General features: G+C 33.4%; 1 pseudogene; it reads left to right on the top strand.

Moving 5' to 3' along the window:
- Positions 1-10,101, top strand: part of LOC106325062 — a 21,181-nt pseudogene extending 11,080 nt beyond the window's left edge.
- Positions 10,102-13,101: the final 3,000 nt, after the last annotated feature.

Genomic DNA, 13,101 nt, shown 5'->3' with positions numbered 1-13,101 from the left:
TGGTTGGGCAAATCCGTTCTGTCCAAGGCTCTGACCTTAGCAAAGAACCAACTCGGGTTGTTATCCGTCTCCTCATTGATCCGTAAGAAACAATCAACACACAATTCCCATTATATTATTATCTATATTGTGCTAACATCAATAATCAAAAATATTTCCTACCCAAATTATGTGGTCATCTATTTATCTCCCGTACTGATCAAACTAATTTTACACAAACTTTTATTTTACAGCTTAAAAGAAACCACAACAACCCAAACAATCAAAACACCATAAACTAGAATTCCAAAAAAAAAAATGAATCATTAATGATCACCTCTTTTTTTCTAATCTTAGAAATAAACTTCAAATCAAATTTACTAAACCAATCACCCCAACTAAAACTCAACGACACATACATCGAGTCAGCTAAACAAATACAAACTACACGGCCAGCTATTTAACAATTTACAAACTTACTTTCGCAACGACACATACATCGAGTCAGCTAAACAAATACAAACTACACGGCCAGCTATTTAACAATTTACAAACTTACTTTCGCAACGAAGAAGACGAAGACGACAACCAAGATCAGTGAAATTACCTAAACAAAAAAAGTAGAGTAAGTTATGAACTCTTATAAATACAACTTACAATGATTTTTGTTTAGAAGACGAAATAAAAGATAAACAAACACAGCCACAACAAGAGATACAAGACACAATCCCGACAGACACAAAGGCGGCAACAACAGCTCCACCTGCTCACTCCTCTTATCTTATAAAAATAGCTTTCATGCCCAATGTCAACAGGCCAATATTATTGTCTTCTTATGAGAAATACATAAATTCGTTTAAACCTCATTAAAGCCCAAATACTCGGAACTGTCACTCATTTTATAGTTATTTCTACAAGTCTTCATGTATTTGTTTTAAATGTCCGGTAAGAGCAACAAGTTTAAAAATAAAATAAAAACATATAACAAACATAATAAGGATAATAAAAATTATTATTTAATACACACAACTTACACAACTAAACTGGAGAAAAAATATCCAGAAACAAAATGTACTCTCAACAACTTTAATATAATTTATGTACTCTCAACATTACAAGAAACAAATTAAAAAGACAAACAAACAATAAGTCTCAATGACACATCAAACAACAACACGAACTATATCAATCACATTACTAACACAGTTTAGTCCTTCATAAGTGGAGAACAATGCATACACAGTTCATCATTACAACTCTAACCCTATAACAATAAAAAAAACTTGAAAAACAACTCAAAACGCAAAATTCACAACTACAATAACCCTAGCAAATATTGAGATGAAACAAGAACTCTGTCCACAATCCCGCGCTTGCGCGGAGGCAATGCCCCTAGTATATATAAAGGGGTGGGTGGACATTCAACTATTTAAAATAGTCTCGTGATATTTTAGGACCGGTCTTGGCTATTTTAGCTCTTGTTCCATGTAATTTTTTTTACCCGGTTAGGTCTGGATATGGTTCGATTTTCTTTAAAAAAATTAAAAATTATGCTACATATATTTAGTTTAATTTGAAATATGTTGGGTATGTTATTTGTTGTATGAAATTCGGTTTGTGAAATTTTTTACTTTAATTTAAAAACGAATTAAGCTTATCAATGCGGTTGCTTGAAGATCGGTTTGTTATATGTAAATTTAAATGGTATAAAAAATTAAGTTTGGTTTGGTTGGAGAAATTAGTGTTTCTGTCGAAGTAAGTAAATTCACTTCTCAAATAAATGTATAGATGCATTTTTGGTACATACATACGTCTTGTTCTATGGAAAATTCAGCTTATCCCATTCCGTTGAATTAGGGGGTGTTAGTGGGACTTATTAGATTTTTATAGAGTTTGTTGATTTTAAAAGTTGAGAGGTTTGTTAAATTTGGAACGAGTTGTAGAGAATTTTGTATATTGTGAAATCTATAAAAATAAAGTAATGTAATGATTCTAAGAATTCAAAGAAAACATGTAGTATTCTCAAAATCTTGTTTTGTGAACCACGTGTTAGTGGTCCAGTGGTTAAACTCAACCAGGAAAGTCATGGGTTCGAGTGCCGCTAGGAGGTGATTATCTTGAGGGACCTTCGGGCCCAATACGGAGAAGTCTACTAACGTGCGGCCACTGGTGGGATTTACATGGGGTGATCACAAGCCCTTCTGAATACCTCGGCGGGCTCCCTGGCTAAGCCTCGGTGGACGGTCATTGGCGATAGTCGGATCCTCTCGAGACTCCAGATACTAGGATCATCAAAAAAAAATTCTTGTTTTGTGAGTTAAAATGTTAAGAATTAAACTCCCAATAACACTTACTTTAATAGACTTGTAGAATCACCAAAATCTAAACTTTTTCAATAACAAATGATTTTGTCTAGAATTATAGAATCATCAAACTAAAAACACAAGATTTTAATGAGAATGTGAGAATCTATAAACCAATAACACTAGACGTAAAAATTATAAATCCAATTCCCACTAATACCCCCCTTAAATTCCGTTTGTTCGATAAAGAAAATTATTTACAGATTCCATTTCGGCTGCGTTAAATCCGGATTTTTTGGTTCTGTTTTAATATAGCAGGTACTCTGGTCCTACCAGCATCAGAGCAACTCCTTTTCCTTCTGTCTTTAATTGGACATAAAATCTTCAACCCGAAATGGAAAGCATATATACCGGATTTCAAGCTAGCCTTCGAACACTTCTGCATTCACGCATTCACGCAGGTGTCAGAGCCGTAATCGACGAGCTCCAGAAGAATCTACACCTATCAGGGGAACATGTGGAAGCCTCGAGGATGACCTTACATCGTTTTGGTAATACATCATGTTCGTCGTTGTGGTACGAGCTTAGCTACATCGAGTCTAAAGGGAGAATGAGGAGAGGAGATAGAGTTTGGCAGATTGCGTTTGGGAGTGGTTTCAAGTGTAACTATGCTGCGTGGAAATGTAACCGTAAGATTAAGAAACCTAAGAGCATGATTATCCCAAAGCTCCTTTTAGAATCTTTTAATATTTGTTTAATAATTTTAAGTAGTAAATGTGAGGTTAAGAGACACAATTAAGAGACCTGAATATTTAGCGCTTCCAATGCAAGTTTCTTATTTAGAGGTTCTTAATTTTTTTTTATTTTTTATTAAAGATAAAATTTATTTATTAAATAAAACATTATAAAAGATAACATTTTAAACATAGATTTAAATATAAAACTTAAAAAAAAAAAATTAGTAAAAACACAATTAAAATAGAAAGATGCATCCGAGATCAGTTGTTGTCTTCATCACGTCCAAATTTAAGCCATACATGTTCAACCAAATCAGACATTTGTCTAGCACGAATTCTAGTCCGAACACCCATCATATTGACGACATTTGTAGGGATATATGTAGAATACGTGAGATCCACATGTGAAGTTCCGGTGTCTTCTCCTTGTTGGAAATCTGAAATATCAAATTGAGTGTATCCATCTCGTTCGTCTTCTACTATCATATTATGGAGTATGATACATGCTCTCATAATCTTCCAAATTTTGACTTTATCCCAAAAAGTGCTGGATTTTTAACAATAGCAAAGCGAGCTTGCAAGACTCCTAAAGCACGCTCGACATCTTTTCGGACAGCTTCTTGACGTTGAGCAAATAAAACTGCTTTCGGCCCTTGTGGTATTGGAATAGATTGGATAAAAGTTGCCCATTTCGGGTAAATACCATCGGTGAGATAGTAAGCCATATGATACTCTTTTTCATTGACAGAGCAAGTGACTTGCGGAGCTTGACCCTTTATTATGTCATCAAGAACAGGTGAGCGATCAAGAACATTGATATCATTTAAGGTACCTGGAGGTCCAAAAAACGCATGCCATATCCAGAGATCATATGACGTAACCACCTCTAAAACGATTGTTGGTTTGCCCGAACCACGAGAATATTTCCCTTTCCAAGCGGTAGGACAATTCTTCCACTCTCAATGCATACAATCGATGATCAGCCGGTGTTGGTCTTCTTAGGTACTTATCATCGAATAAATTTATTATTGCTTCCACAAAATATTCCAAATATAACCGAGTTGTAGTTTCACCGAGCCGGAGGTATTCGTCGACTGTATCAACCGCAGTACCATACGTGATACACCCCAAATTAGGGAAGGATCACTCAATCGGACTTAAGGGATATGATCTCGCCAAAAGGGAGAAATGATGGATTGAATGGTGACACAAGAGGTGCGGAATTGATACTACCAAACTTCAATTGTTGCTTGATATGACGCACAAGTCCAACAAAAGAAGGGTTTATAAACGTTGCTTGAAATGACACACAAGTCCAACGAAATAGAGAATGTTTACTTGGAGACAACTCAACAAGAAACAAGAAATGTTCTACAAAGAACAAAGGATGTGATTACATATTTATATTACAACGAGTCAAAACAAGACATAAATAAATTGTGGAAAACTAGAAACTTAGAAAACACAAACAAAGACTAAGACTAAAGACTTTTGTAGAACCGATAAGTTGAATTTTGACTAGTCTTTGAAGATCTCTTGGCAAGCCACGACCATGACTTATTTGTTGACATCCTCTTGGTATTCTTGATGAGAATGAGCTTGAAATGGACTAAGGAAAGGGCTGGTCAAATTTGGAAAGAAACAAACCCATATTGAACTTTCTATGAACTTTTCTTTGGGATGAAAAAGGCTCATTTCGCCCAGCAGCTAAACCAGCTCCATCTTCAGTGTCACTTAGCTCACTCAGCTCCAAAGTAATGTCACTTACCTCATCCAGCTCCAAAGTAGTGTCACTTAGCTCATCTACTCTCACTTCAGCTTGTGTTAGATCAGTATGCTCACCATTAATCCATCATGGTTTGTCCTTTGTTGAAGACACATCTGTCTCAACCATAGTCGCATCATCCTGGCCCGGGTCTACGAACCGAGGCGCATCATTCCCTCCCTCTTGAAAAGGATTTGACCTCAAATCCACTTTACATGTATCAAAAGGAAATGATTCAGACAAAAAGAATTTAAAAATCATGTAAAATTCAATGAAAATTTTTTTTGGACAGAAACGTCCTTGGAGTTTTGAAGTCTTTTTCCTCAAGTACATGCAGCTCCAAATTTCAGGCTGATGAGTACGGTCAATTCTTTCACTTTTCTGAGGCTGAACCTATTTATCCTGGATACTCAAAACAAACATTAAAATACCAGGATCATATATGCAAGACATGTACTTATTCAAATCGGAAATCAAAGTCTCTTTCCGGAGAACAAGTAGCACACGTTTCATCCTTTCAAAATTCACACCAAAATAGGTATTGATGACAAAAAGGGTTTCTAGGCACGTGATTGAATAGTTCCTAAAGAACAATTTCAAAACATGCACAAGTTTCTCAGATTTAGAACACAAAAGATCAAGTTCAAACAGAGAATCACTTATCCAAGGCTCAACATGTTTATCAAAGAAGGTGTTGTAAATCAGAATGTTCTCAAGGCAAGAAATACCATAGAACATTTTCAAAATGTGCCTAGCATGATCAGAATTGGGACACAAAATTTCAAGATCAGATTCAGAATAAGAATGGGCAGGTTTCAAGAAAAAAAAATCACAACAAAAATCGGTTTCAGTTCTAAGTGATTTTGTTTTCTGCAAATTACTAACCATAAGCTCTTTCCATGCACGTGTGGGAGAAAAAAAATAATCAATGATCAGTTCATGACTAGGAAAACTCAGATCAAAACCATTATCCTTAAAACAAACAAAGGATTCACAAGGTTTTCGGAAACATAAATCTGGCTGTTGCAAAAGAAGCTCAGGTGATTTTTTTAAGATGATCAAGACCTTTGTTATGTTTCAAAAACTGATCAAAGCTCAAAACAAGACCAGAAGGGAAGTCATTGCCAATATGAAAACATTTTTGATCAAAGAGTTTAGCAGGTTTAAGTTTCTTAAAAGAATCAATCATGTTATCAAAAACAGAATTTGAAACATAAAACTTTTTTTACTGTTTTAAGACCAAAACGTTTTGTCACTGGAACTGACTTTAACAAACAAATCAGACACAAAACAGATGATACCAAGTTCCTTACAGTGCTTTTGTGGATTAGGAGACAAAGGGGCAGGAGTTGTGTCGGGATCAAAGCAAAGATGATTCTCCATGTTGATGGATGTGAGGCTTGGTGCTTTCTCATCAAAGTTTGGACCAAGTTCGTCTTCCTCATCAAAGATGGGACCTAAATCATCGTCCAAGGGTCTCCTAGTGTCAAGACGTGGTCCTTGTTGTGGGTAGTCCAGTGGCTCTTCCTCAAAAACCTGTGAAACTAGAACAAGACTACTCGGATGCTCCGGTTCAAAACAAGTTAGTCCATTAGTCTCTTCATTATCAATATCAAACATAAGATCAGGTTTTGGAGAAGGAAGATCACATTCATCCTCACAAATGATCAAACTTTCCATTAGATCATCATATTCATCATAGATGGGTAAAGAATCTGAAAATTCTTTTAGATCTTCAAGGTTGTTTTCAAATTTACCTTTGGGTGTTTCACTGATGAATAATGATGGCTCAACTACTGGTGCACGTGTGGTTGTGCTCTTCTTGTGGCTATTGCTGACGTCCTTGAGTGCTTTCACCACTCCCTCCACAAGGTTGTCACAAAACTCTTGGACTTCAAACTGACTGAAAAGACTTCTTTGAACAGCTTCATCTCTCGATGTTTTGAACTGCTCTTTGCACCTCTTGTTTGGCATCTTATGTGGTCTCCTTAGAGTTGGCCTTTCCTGCACAGTAACAACCTCATCAAAAGTATTCAACAATGAAGATTTAGAGATAGCTTGCTGTTGGCAATTTTTGTTGCTACTCTTCTTGAGAAGTCCAAACATCTTAACCTGAAAATTCTCAACACAAAAGGTTAATAGATACAAATAATCCTCACACTCTCAAGTGTTTAATCTCATCCATACAAGTGTTTCTCTCAGATTTTTGTGGTCACTCAAGAGTCTCCTCTCAAAGTTCTATGAGAACAAATCAAGTAACCCAATGGATTTCTCCAAGCAACAAGGGATGTAACAAGATAGAGAGATAAGAGATTTTAACTTTTGAAATCCGTATTAACCACTCCAAGGCTGGATTTCTCCTCAGCCAGCAGAATTTCTCTTCCACCACCTAGCCAAAAATCAAACTTTCGATTTTCTCTTTTTTTTTTCTTTTCTTTTCTTTTTTTTTTATAAAGGAATGGCAATAGGTAAGGTAGTGGCCCGGATTTGAGATAGAAAGAAGAAGAAGAAGAAGTGTTTAGAAATGGAAGATGAGAAGGATGGAAAGATAGTACCAGTTGAGTGGCTATGATACCACTTGATACGCCCCAAATAGGGAAGGATCACTCAATCGGACTTAAGGGATATGATCTCGCCAAAAAGGAGAAATGATGGATTGAATGGTGACACAAGAGGTGCGGAAAGTCTCTTGATACTACCAGACTTCAATTGTTGCTTGATATGACGCACAAGTCGAACAAAAGAAGGGTTTCTAAACGTTGCTTGATATGACGCACAAGTCCAACGAAATAGAGAATGTTTACTTGGAGACAATTCAACAAGAAACAAGAAATGTTCTACAAAGAACAAAGGAGATAAACTCACAAAAAGTGGAAAAACAACTTATCTTATTCCTTGGATGTGATTACATATTTATATTACAACGAGTCAAAAAAAGACATAAATAAATTGTGGAAAACTAGAAACTTAGAAAACACAAACAAAGACTAAGACTAAAGACTTTTGTAGAACCGAGAAGTTGAATTTTGACTAGTCTTTCAAGATCTCTTGGCAAGCCACGACCATGACTTATTTGTTGACTCCCTCTTGATATTCTTGATGAGAATGGGCTTGAAATGGACTTAGGAAAGGGCTGGTCAAATTTGGAAAGTAACAAACCCATATTGAACTTTTTATGAACTTTTCTTTGGGCTGAAAAATGCTCATTTCGCCCAGCAGCTATACCAGCTCCATCTTCAGTGTCACTTAGCTCACTCAGCTCCAAAGTAATGTCACTTAGCTCATCCAGCTCCAAAGTAGTGTCACTTAGCTCATCTACTCTCACTTCAGCTGGTTTTAGATCAGTATGCTCGTCAATAATCCATCCTGGTTTGTCCTTTGTTGGAGAAACATCTGTCTCAACCATAGTCGCATCATCCTGGGCCGGGTCTACGAACCGAGGCGCATCAATACGCCAAGACACGAATAGCCGCTGTACATTTTTGGAGTGCAGAGAGACCAAGCCTTCCAAGACCATCTTCCCTTTGCCGAAAGTATTGAACTTCGTCGGAGAGTCGATCAACAATATGCATAATAATGGCTTGTTCGTTCTAAAACGCCGGCGGAAAAAAATTTCAGAATACGTTGGAGTTTCACTGAAATAATCATTCCAGAAATGCACATGACATTCTTCACGATTTCTTTCGATATAAGCTCGTTTTTTTATTTTTTCCTTCCTTCTTCTTGGTCACCATAATGAATGGTAAAATTCTCAAAAACTTGATCAAAGTGTTGATCAAAGATTTGATCAAATGTATCATCAATTGACCCCTCTAAATTATTTTGAGAAGAAGAAGCCATATAAAAATTGTGATCAACCGTTTGTTTTGATCAAAATGTCTTTAGTTTTTTTTGGTGAGAAGGATAGAACATGAGATTAAGAACTTGTTTTGGTCTGGTAAGAAGGAGAGAATGTAGAACATGAGATTAAGATCAAAATGTTTAGATGATGTTTTGCTCGTTTGGTATGGTTATAAGGAGAGAAAATGAACTTGTTTTGGTTTGGTAAGAAGGAGAGAAGGTAGAACATGAAATTGTTTTGATCAAACTCTTTTGCTCGTTTTGTGAAGACAAACTTTATGTAGACAATGTTTTGTGAAGACAAACTTTATATAGACAATGGGAATACACAACTCACTAGTACACAAGTCCGTGACTACTAAACTACCCAATAATACAAACAAGACAAACACATGAGGACACAAATGTCTGTGAATGAGACTACACAAGTCAGTAAGGACAAACATGAGGACACAAGTCCGTGACAGAAGATTACAAGCTATTGCAGAACCTTCTTCGCCCGTGATTTCTTCCACTCTTTCAGTCTTTCACTCGTAACCTGAAACAAAGAACAACAACAACAACATGTATCAATAACCACTGACTTGAACAACATGTATCTTAACAACAAAACTTTACCGAGACATAACCAGATACAATAAAACAAGAGAACATGAGAACAATGCAACATGAGAACATAACCACTAAAATAAACAGATCTTCTTCATATATAATACAAACATGACCGAGACATAACCAGATACAATAAAACATGAGAACAATGCAACATGACCGAGACATAATTAACATGATCAGAACATGAACAAGACCATCTCAAACAATCAGAACATGAACAAGACCATCTCAAACAAATCAATCTAGAGACAAAAGAACAACAATCTAAGACATGCATGATTCAAGAACATGAAACATAAGCTTTACCTCTTGATACGTGGAGAGCCACCGACAGAGAGCTCCGTCGCCGTCGTAGAGAGCCACCAAGAGACATAATCGAACCGAGGAGAGACACAGAGAGATAGAGGACCGTCGCCGTCGAGGAGACACACATAGAGGGAGAAAATCACCGTTTTCCTTCGTCGACGACAGCCACGGAGACAGACGGAGCCGTTTCGTCGAGGAGCCGTTTCGTCGAGGAGCCACAAAGAGAGAGAGAATCGCTGTTTTCGTCGCACAGAGAGAACTTGAGAGAGAGAGAGAGAGAGAGAGAGAGAGAGAGAGAGAGAGAGAGAGGACGAAGAAGGAACACACCTCTCCTCTGACCTCTCAAACGCCTACACGTGTGAACAAGAGACGCCTCTTTTTGTCCCTAATTAAGACACGATTCTTCTGTAATTATGTGTTTTTTATTTTTTTCTTAAACCAAAATTACCTTAAGAAATGGCTTAAGGGACGGCGATAATTGTGCTCTAAGGATGGACCACGGTCTGATTGTATCGACCGATACCCTGTCTTTATCCCTGAAGTTGTCAAACTCTGAACCAAACCAAAAAGTCTTTGGGTTTTGTGTATGGTTTAGCTTTGATTTACTTTTTGAGATTCGGTTTTCAAGGGAATTGTGAAATGGAAGTTAGAGAGGAGGAAAAGCAAAGCATAAATGTTTGTATTTATTTGTTCTGCACATACTTAATCCTCTACTTTTCCATTGGGGTATTTTTTTTAGTTTCTTGTGATGTAACTAGTAACTTGTGCTGTATCAAATAAAAATATTTCCTGTTATTTATTTATTATCCAAAATTAGTTTTCTTGTTATCATCGCTGCTGTCCATAATTAATTTGGTTTTAATATGGAGTATTAGAGCTAGAGATTTGGAATAAGATTACATAACTCGAATTTTTTTTGAGAGTGGTTTCAGAGTCATGTTTTGACCATTTGAGGCAATGATTTTTGTCCTTCATGCCAACTGATCTTTGTTTATCAAAGAGGTCACGATATTTTTTTTTTCTTTACACATGTAACATACTTGTATACTAGTACAAGCAAAACCAATAGACCGTTATAAAGAGTTAAAGACGAACAAATCTTTTCAGTACGTGAATATTAAGAAGTTTCAATGTGAGTCATATATATGAATAATCACGTAAATGTTGTAATTTGAAACATGATTTGGAGAATCAATATTTTAATTAGTATGAAAGCCCTTTAAAAAATATTTTGTTTAAACTCCCACAAGGAATACCTAAGTTAATATACATTTTGTTCTAACAATGCTTCGGAAGAATAATATAAGATTCAAAGCATAACTAAGTTTTAACATACACTGATTTTAATAAACGTTATTTAGTGAAATTTAAAACTATGCTAATCGTGCAATTAAAATGTAGAGTAGATTGTTGAGGTAGTATAAACTGTAAAATAGTATCGTAAATAGTGAAGATAGATATAAAGATTTAGAAATTGTCTTTACCAAAATGTAGCTTGCACATTTTGCCATTTACTAGACAATACATTTTGTTGACAAAAAAAGACAATACATTTTTTCCACCGTAACTTTATTTTTCAAAATAATCATTCTGTTACTCTTGCTCTTGAATAGTATATACTAGATTTTTCACCAGCATATCCGTGCGGGTAGATTTTCATTTTATAAATATATAACGGATAACATTGCAAAACTTTAAAATATATTTACATTTTAGTGTTATATATTGTGTAAATCCATAATGTTATTGGTTATGTATCTTATTCGATATTGTTAATGTATAATGATTTGTTTTATATATTTTATTTTATTATTAATTGTTATTATATATTAATATATTTTCGAGTTTGGTAAAATAAATTCATAGTATGAAATAAAAAAATTGAGAATCTCCTTCATTTTTTCTAATTTTTACAGACTCAATACAATACATTTTAAAATTTTATTTAGTTATACTATAAAGCTGATATTTTCTTAGCATAATTTATATTTCTATGTTATTTATTTTAGTATATTGTGGGATTTTATAAGTAAATACGTTATAATAATACTATATTATTAATTATAAAATCAATCGCTGCATTAATTTAAAAATATTTTAAAATTTTATTAAGATTTTGTTAGTTTTTTTCAACATATTTTGTTATAAGTGAAAATAAAATTTAAATTTACAGTTAAAATTTATTTATTAATATCTACATAATTTATAAGATTTTTTGGAAATGTTATATATTAAATAGATTAACTTAAATAGTCAAATAGATGTAATTGATGAAATAGACCTAGTATGAATTTTAATGGTATTTCTTTTAATAAAGAAGATATAGAATATAATTATAAAATTTGAAAAATAGCATACACTTTTATTTTATTTTTTTTTATAATAAAATTTTATTTAAATTAATGTATAATAGTATATATTATTAATTACGAAATTAATCAATGGTATTAATTTAAATAAAATATTTTAAATTTTTAGAAAGAATTTGTTAGATTTTTTCTCAACATTTTGTTATAACTAAAAATAAAATTTAAATTTACAGTTAAAATTGATTTATTATTAATATCTTTGTATATTGAATAGATTAATATAAATAATTAAATAAATGGACCTAATAAGGATAGTATGACTTTTTTATGGTGGATAAAAATGGTACTTCTCTTTTAATAGAGAAGATGACTAGTTCTCTTTTTTTATTTTTCTTTTTGAGAAAGGGTAAAAACATTTCCAACGGTGCTTCATTTTTCACTTTTTGCTTCATTTTTTACTCCATTGGTACTTCATTTTTTTCTTTTTTTCAAAATTTGAAGAATTGAACAGTATTTCTTCATATTTGAAGAAATACAGTTCAATTCTTTTTTTTTGAAGATGAACTCTTTTATTTACAAACTACTCCTTAACTTTTATTTATTGTTATTTTTTACTAAAACAAATTAAAAGTGTTAATGTCATCCAATTAATTTCAAATTTTACATTATAACTTTTATCTAATTGAATGTTAATAATGAAGAATATGAAATTATTGATTTCTAAGAATTTTATGTTCGATTTAGAAGAATTTAGAATAAAATAAGCTCATTTTGTTTTAAAATATATTTTTAATCACTTAAGAGATATATGTATTTAGTGCTTTTTATAAAATCTTTTTATTATTTATTTATGTTATGTGTCATAATTGTATTATATAATAATTATTAATTTATAATAAATAGCAATTGGGTCGAATTAATGTTAAAACAAAACAGATGGGTAAAATTGATAAATTTGAAAAAATATAAGATATTATTAATATTTAATTATAAAGTGGTGGTGGAATATACTTAGAATATTCTATTTTGAAGAAAAATATAAAGCAAACCATTGGAGAGCGTGCTGCTTCATTTTTTTGAAGAACTTCAAATTTTTTTGAAGAAAAAATGAAATTAACCATTGGAAATGCTCTAATACATTACAAGTTTTTTTTAAAACTTACATTACAAGTTTCTAAATACGAGTGAGTAATATATTTTAAGAACAGTAAAATACGAATCAATAAGATAAAGACTAAATTTGTTTT

The sequence above is a fragment of the Brassica oleracea genome, chromosome C2, assembly GCF_000695525.1.
Source record: "Brassica oleracea var. oleracea cultivar TO1000 chromosome C2, BOL, whole genome shotgun sequence".
In the NCBI taxonomy this organism is placed as follows: domain Eukaryota; kingdom Viridiplantae; phylum Streptophyta; class Magnoliopsida; order Brassicales; family Brassicaceae; genus Brassica; species Brassica oleracea.
The sequence above is the reverse complement of the archived record's forward strand: the minus strand, read 5'-3'. Positions and strand labels throughout refer to the sequence as shown.